Source organism: Mus caroli, unplaced genomic scaffold, assembly GCF_978045245.1.
Source record: "Mus caroli unplaced genomic scaffold, Mus_caroli_1 scaffold_12, whole genome shotgun sequence".
Classification (NCBI taxonomy): domain Eukaryota; kingdom Metazoa; phylum Chordata; class Mammalia; order Rodentia; family Muridae; genus Mus; species Mus caroli.
This window is the reverse complement of record NW_028227267.1, coordinates 59,485,460-59,494,006: the sequence shown is the minus strand read 5'-3', so window position 1 is coordinate 59,494,006 and position 8,547 is coordinate 59,485,460.

The following is an 8,547-nucleotide window of genomic DNA, read 5'->3' as shown; positions in this document are numbered from 1 at the left end:
CATCCATCCATCCATCCATCCATCCATCCAGGAAGCCACATAATGTCAGAGATAACTTGATACACAGAAAATCCTCGGGAAGTGGACTTAGAGCTGTTCTGTTTCATATTGTCTTCTTCTGAGGGAAGGTCTTAGGTAGCCCCAGCTGGTTGCAAGATCCTTATATAGCAGAGTTGACTACACCTCACAAGGGCTGGGACTGTAGGTGTGTGCCACCGTGCCCAGTTTATGCTGTACTGAGGAGACCAAACCTAGGGCTTTATACATTCTAGCCAAGCACTTTGCCAACTGAACTACATCCCTGGCAAGATTTAGCATTCTGTTAATAATTTTGTATTGTGATAAAATGGCAGAAATTTTAAAGGGCATGGGCTAGAATGATGGTTCAGTAGATAAAATTACATACTGCCAAGTCTGAAAACCTGAGTTCAATCCCTAGAACCCACAGGTGGAAGAAGAGGACTCTCTCTCCAAGCTGTTCTCTGATCTCTACACAACATACGTTGTCACACACACATACATACACACACACACAGAGTATGCAAATGAATAAATGTAATTTTAAAACAGTCATTTTAACCAGTTTTATTTATTTTATTGAAGTTTATGTGTGTAAGTGTTTTGCCTGCGTATATGTCTGTGTATCAAACCTAGGTCCTCTGGAGAAACAATCAGTGCTCTTAACTAATGAGCCATCTCTGTGCTTTAAACCACTTTTAGAGGATGTGATTCTATGACAGGAAGTACCCTGGCATTATTGTACAACTATTGTCACCATCAAGCTCCAGAACTTTCCATCTCTCCCTGTTTGGCACCAGTAACACTAAGGATGTTTGAACAATACAAATGGAGTCCTGTTATTTTGTATTTACTTAAAATTACATATGAGGGTAAGTATATATGTGTAGCTGGTCTTTGCTACTTTATGGGTTCTTCTTTTTCCCACCCTGTATCCCCCTTCCCTGTTTTACCCCCATATTACTAGAAAGGAGAGAAAGAAGGATAGGATAGGATAGGGAGAGAGAGAGAGAGAGAGAGAGAGAGAGATCCCTGAATCTCTTTTCTTTCTTCCTATTTCTTTTTTAAGCACAACTACTGCCAAACCACAACCAACCTCTCTAAATGACCAACAACCAGCAAACCCACCCACCTCTCAGGACCCTAGCATTTATATACCCTCTAAAAAATTCCCAGAATTCCAAATGTCACACGATTGCAGGCACTACCTCAGCTGGAAAACCATGCCAATGCCAAAGCACAAAGCAAATCACAGTCAGCTGCTGTGAATTATGCAAGGCCGCCCCAGACCCCTACACCTGGGGTTAAAATGAAAACAGATTCTTATAATAAGGTCTGCCATTTTAAAGAAACCAAAATTCCAGAGTTCTCACTACATTTCCCTGCTTCTGTTTTAAGTCATTAATAGTGCTTTGTACATTGGGAAATTATAAACAGACATTTTCAATGAAATAAGTACTTTTCAGGTCAGTGACCAAGGTTTTCAGGAGACTTCTCCTGCTCAATTCTAACTTTCTAATTCTAAAATTTATCAGTTTTGATGCTATCCGCAGCTTTTCATTTCCTATGGATATATAAGCAAATCTGTGTTCCCAATGCAAAACTTTAGTTGGCTTCCATTCTGATGTTAACACATCCTTACAGTATATGGGATGGTATAATTCCACAGGTTTTTTTTTTATAACATTATCTCTCAGCTACTGTTATTCCTTCCTCCTGAACATTCAGAAAAGGCCATTTCCGGATGGTAAGAAATTACATTGAATAACCCTTTTGGATCTGCATTCTTGAATCCAGTGACAGCCTTTGCTATACACATCTCAGGAAGTTTAAACATTCTTTCTGTTTGAAATTTAGGAAAACCATTGCCCTTAGAAATGACTTGTTCACTTTTTTGGCACAAAGTGCTATATTTCTTGCAGTTAACACACTGGACATTTTGAGATCTGAGGCTTTTGGTTTGGTCATAGTTTCTTTGCCAAAGATTGTATTTCCCACAATTGAAGCACTGGGCATTTTGATATTAAAGACCTATTGCTTGACCAATTAATTATATTAGCATGGCACAGATTAGAACCAATATCAGTTTTATCCCTTTTCCATTTGTCCATAGGTGCTGCTCATCCTTTTTATGGTCTAATAACTTTTTTACATTCAGTATTTGCATTTTCACACACCAAGATCTCTATAAATACTGACCTTGTCAGGGTCTGATATGATTTTGTTCATTGCTGAGACTAGTCTTTGTTTAAAAAAAAAAAATCAGTGAGGGTTTCTCCAGAGCCTTGTATAATCTTTGTAAACAAGGTGGACTTTTTCCTAGGTTCCTCAACTTTGTCTCAGACTCTTAAAGCCACTAAGCAACATTGTTCTATAACAAGGTCATCAAATTGAATGTTCTTGTATATCAGACTACTGCCCTTCACCCAGCAACTGATCTTTCACTCTATCCATCCCCCCTCGCTCAATTTCACTGTTCAGTATTTAAAGCTTCTTCCCCCGCCCCCATGTTAACCACTACAATTGGGGACTGGCCCCTAATACAGCTGTTACCAGTCCCTTTCAGTCTTGAGGAATAATTCTATTTTGAGTATCCGGTTATTTAGAATTTGTTTCACACAAGGCAAGTGTATCACATATGAAATCATAGCCTCATCAAAAATCCTTATATCTATAACTTCTACAGGACACCATCCTATCTCATCATAACGTTGTTTCCATGCCTTTAACAGGCTTGTACTGACTACTGGAAAAGCTGATAGTGATCTCATAACCCAGGGCCACCCCTCCTCCCACACTGATGGCAAGATTGTCTGAGAGTAACCCTCTTTCTTGAAATAGGCTGTTTCATCAGATTGTTCTCCCATTTTTCAGCTTTTCTTTGACACAACTACCCTCCAGCACAGTTTCTTTCCTTCTTTCCTCCTGCATAAAACTCCTTCTCTCTTGCTCTGTCACTGGAACTGAGCCTTTCTGTTCTCTCTTTCTGGTGCTCCTTGATTCCCAAGAGCTTCCACCTCTACCTGCAACCTCTTCAGTGGCACCGCCAACTCTGCAACCCTTTCAGAAAAGAGAGAGAGTAGAGTGACCCCTTTTGTTTTCCCATTTCAGTCATTTTTCATTTCTCAGGCCCCTCCATTTCTACCTGCAATTTTTCCAACCACTCAGCCATCCTTCCAACCTTTTTGAAACAGAATATACAAAGAAGGAAATGAAAAAAAAACAAAAACAAAAACAAAAAATTCCCTCTGGGAGCAAAGTGAGAGATATCCCAGTGATAGCAGCTAAAACTTTTTTTTTGGGGTGGGGGTGACCTTTTGAAAAAAATATCCATTCCTTCATTCCTTACTGTTTTCTCTACAGCACTTGAAATCAGATTTCTCATTTTCATTCTTACCTTTTGAGCCCCACATTGAGGTGCCACTTGTAGCTTATCTTTGCTACTTTGTAGATTATTCTTGTTCTCACCTATATCCCCCTGGTTACACCCCTATAGCTAGATAGTAGAGAAGGAAGGATAGAAGGGAGAGAAGAAATAGGAAAATCCCTGAATCTAATTTCTTTCTTCTTGTTTCTTCTTAAGCACAACTACTAACAAACCACTCCCAACCTTGCCTCTTGGAGCCCTAACATTTATATACCTTCTAAAAAGTTCCTAGGATTACAAAAATGTCACACAATCACAGAAACTATCTGCAGCTGGCAAAACCATGCCTCTGCTTGAGCATGAGGCAAATCATAGTCAGCTGCTACAGATGATTGAAGCAGCCCCATGGCCCCAAACCTGGGACTAAAACAAAAACATATTCTTATAGTATTTCTGTGTTTGTAAAGAAACCAAAATTCCAGAATCTCACTACATATATACATAATTTAAATAAAATTATGCCACTTGGGTGATAATGCCTTCTCCAAGAGCCATTGACTATCTAAAAAATCATACAAACAAACAAACCAGCACCAGGCATGAAAAAAAAATCTCCTATTGAGGTATTGGTAAGTGTAGTCCAAGAGACTTCCAAAATAATATAGGTTATTGCTATTGCTTCCCAGAAGTTGAAGATAAGTCTCTATGGCCTATTGTTAAATACCACACACTTTGGACATAAGACTCAGAGGATTCAAATTGGATCTAACCTAAAAACCTGGTCCCTGAAGACTAGCTTTCACGGTTCCAGAAGGTTCTTTGTAAGCTGCCAGGGGAAGAAAGTAATCAATAGTCCTCCATAACTGTGATGGGTATGAACCAGCACAGTGATTATTACGGCAAGATATCCCAAAAGGTGCAATAGTGGTGCTTACAGCTTGGCAGCAACCAACAGATGTCTAATTGGACTTAATGTCCACTAAATTAGAGGGAAAACATGTCTTGTTATGGAAACCTAGCCAAATACCTGTAGCTAGTAAGGTTATGGATCTTAGAGGAGATCCTACCAGGATCACCTCCTTAAACCAATGTAATTTCTAATTGCCTTCTAAATACTTCTCCTTATACCCACAGATAAATATAGCATCCAGCCCTCATTAAAGAAACTTCTCTTTTGCCTGGCATAGCAGCAAACACCTTTAATCTCAGCATTTGGGAGGCAGAGACGAGAGGACCTCTCAGCCTGGTCTACAGAATGAATTCCAGGACAGCAGGGTTACATAGAAAAACCTTGTCTAAAAAAAAAAAAATGGTCAAAATTCGGGAATAACTGACTGTGGAGCACCCAGCCCTAGCTGATACAACCCAACCCCTGCACCTACAGCTCAGGAAACATCACAGAAAGGGGGAGGGAAAGTGTAAGCACTGAAAGGCCAGGAAGTCTGCTGCTGGATTGAAGGTCTATTTGTGGCAGGGAAGTTACACGCATAAAACCTCAACAACAGCCACTTAAACAAGACCTGAACAACAACAGCATCTGATGACATGGCAACGTGGACGATGGAGATTTCATGAGACCTCCCCCACCCTAGACTAAACAGTTAATTACTGCTGAGAGAGGTGGAATTAGTCTTCACCAGGAATGAGCACCATACTATGCAGCCAGCCCTAAAAACATATACATATAAGCAGTGGTAAACAGACTCTGCAGTTTGCATTTATAGTGTGTGTGTGTGTGTGTGTGTGTGTGTGTGTGTGTGTGTGTAACAAGAATAATTAAAGAAAAAGAGGCCATGAATTTGAAAGGGTATGGGAATGGTTGGAGGGAGGAGGGCTAAATGGTATAATATTTTAATTAAAAATTAAAAGAAAGTAACAACTATCCATTCTCTGGTTTGGCCACTCACTATTCTATTTGGTTTCTATGAGTCTAGTGATCTATAATTCCCTTGCTCCCTCTCTTTGTAAGGATTTTGTAGCTCAGACTGGCCTCAAACTGCAACTCCTTTTATCTCAGCATCTTAGTTACTTTTCTATTGCTGTGATAAGACACCGTGACCAACACAACTTATAGAAGAAACAGTTTCTTGTGGGCTTACAGTTTCAGATGGTTAGAGTGCATGACCATCTTGGCAGTAGACAAGCTAATTCTAATATAAGAATTAGCTAGGAGCTTATATCTTAAGCTATAAACACAGAGCCGGGCGTGGTGGCACATGCCTTTAATCCCAGCACTGGGGAGGCAGAGGCAGGAGGATTTTTGAGTTCGAGGCCAACCTGGTCTACAAAGTGAGTTCCAGGACAGATACACACACAGGACAAAGAGAGCTAACTGGAAATCTCCAGCAAGGTCACATCTGCTAATTCTTCTCAAACAGTTTCACCAACTGGGGACCAAGCATTCAAATACATACATCTATGGGGCCCATTCTCATTCCATCCACTATACTCTGCCTCCTGGGCATTGAGATTACAAACGTGTGCCACCACGGTGGCTTCTTATTGTGGGTATGTTATCTCATTTGGTATGATGTCCAGTCTGAATTTCTAGAGCTAAGGAAGCTTCATGAACAAAGTATGGTGACCTGGTGAATCATCTCTGGGAAGGGACCTACTGCTGACTGCCTTCCCCCTGTAAGTATACGTCCATCCTCTCTCCTCTGCACAACAGCCCTCCTCTGTCCCACAGAATGCCTTTCCCCAGAACTTGTCATACGAGAAGCCTAGTCTCATTCTACCTGTCCAAGCTTTGCTAAGTTTTCCCAAGACTTACATTACTTTTCACTGACTTCTTTGGGGTCTCTGTCTCCACAGAGAAACTCATTCCTACCTATCAAGGTGGTTCCCTGAGAACTCCTGAACCTACAGCCACTTCCTGGATGCTGGTGTCAGCTGCGGCACAGGGCTGGCCACTGGCCACCTTTGCTTTAAAGTATGCTATACTCCTTCCGTCCTGCCCTCTTCTTCTATAAAACAAAGGATGCCAACCCCAGTGCCTCCAACTCTACTTCCCTCAGATTTGCCCAACGGCCTGCATCATGTACATCATCTGACATTACTCTATCTCCCTGCACTGTCCCCAAGACCCCCATCTGTCCATCATTCCTGAGGGTGGAGCCCACCAACCCCTTCTGTGTCCCTCACCAGCTCAGGTGCCTGCCTGAGGTAGCCCCTCCCACTCACCTGAACACAGCAGCCCTGGATTGCAACACTCATACCTTTAGACTGTGGGTGCCACATGGGCAAGGACTCTGCTGTTTGTCTTAGCTCCACCTTTTTTATTAATTCCCTCCTGTCCTTGTTTAGGGCCCCATAAAAGGATAGAATTAGAAAGAAAAGGATCACCCACTGGCCTTTGGTGTTCGATTTTCAAAGTAGACGTTGGGAGAAGCCCTGCTTCCTAGTTCAAAAGTGAAAAGGTCACCTTTCACCTATATATGAAGAGATACCCAAAATGCCCTGCAAAGCTTGCAAGGTGCTGCTGCAGGGCCAGTCCTCAAGTTGGGAGAAGTCACATCCCAGAGTCTATAGTCCTACCTCATCCCCATTTCCCACCTGACTTCTGGTTATCTTGACTCTTGAAACTGTCCAGAGATGTACCAGCCCCCTCCCTGTGCACTGTGCTCTTTGCTGAGTGCCTGTCTTGTGGATCACTTGTCCCCCTTTCCACAGCCTGACTTTCTGGGAATGTGGTTGGTCATTCTGCTCTCGAGTCCCCAAAAGCTTTCCAGACCTGTGGTCTCCATACCATTGTCTGAAAATTGTTGCCCCTTAGAAATTTTGCAAGGGTTTATTCTTCAGAGCTATCTCTCAGCAGTCTTGACAAGGCAGACCTCAATCTGACTGTGGTGCTCAAAGTGAGACTTCTGGAAAGTAATCATTAGAGGAGCCCGTAGGGTAGAACACACACACACACCACCATCACCACCACCATCACCACCACTGACCCATGACTGAACACTGGTGACTATGTAAGAATAGTCACAGAAATAGACACAGGCTCCCTGTCTCTTGCCACATGATATTGCAAGTGAGAAGGTCATTGTCAGATACAATCTTCCCCTTATACACCCAGAACTATGATGCCCAATGAATGTCTTTTCTTGATAAGAAGTGCTGTCCTAAGTTTCCATTACAGGGATGAGAGGCTGCCTTGCACAGTCTACCAGCACCTCACCTGGTACTCAACAGTCAGCATAGCCCCACAGCTCTCTCACTGTGTGAAAACCCATGCAGTAGAATGGGAGCAAAAGCCTGCTCACTAATTGTCTAGAAAGGGGTTAGTGTCACTAATACATAAAGAACCCCTGTGGCTCAACCCCAAAGAGACACGGCACTATTGAAAAATGGCCAAAGGATTGGAACCTACATTTCCAGAGAAGATAAATACATAGCTCCTGGGTGCACAAAGAAATGCTTAGCACAGCCATTAGGAAAATGCTAGTGAAAATAAGGGAAAGCTATGGTTGGATTGCTGGAGGAGAGGTCTACAGAAGCCAGGGCAAGACAAACATGGATCTCTCAGGGACAGCACAGCATCCCTGCCATTTGGGTTATTGGTATAACGGATCGACACTCTTCTGGGGGATGGAAGAACTGGTGAAGGTGGCATGCAAGTCTTCACAAGATGGTACACTGACTGGGGTTGGTCCCAGAACCTTCATTCTGACCAACTACGGGCTTGATTCTAAAAGCTGAGAGGACCAAGGAAGAGAAATAACCAACTTCTGGCAAAATCACATTCCCCTGCCTACAACCTTACCCCCTACTGGGCAGAGGAGGAGTTGGTACCTCGGGCAGCTTGGGACAGTGTGCCAAGGACTGTTCTAGAAGGACAGCTCTGGAGCTTGTGAAGCAGAGACATAGTCTAGGTAGACCCCTTTATCAGGTAAGAGGACAGAGCCTTGCCCAATTTCTGGCTGCACCTCCCTGTGTCCTCCAGTTGCCACATGCCTGCCATCAACAAACCTCTACTGAGGCCATCGTCTTTTCCAACAAGCAGAACAAAGCCCCCTCAGTTCCTTGAGCCCTGTTTAAGCTTCCCACCCTCCTCTGACTGTTCTCTCCTTCCCCTCTCTATCCCCATCCTCATTTCCTTATTCCTTGACCAATACTTCTTACTTTCCCCCAGGTCCCCTGCCTGCAGGGATTGCCTCTGGAAT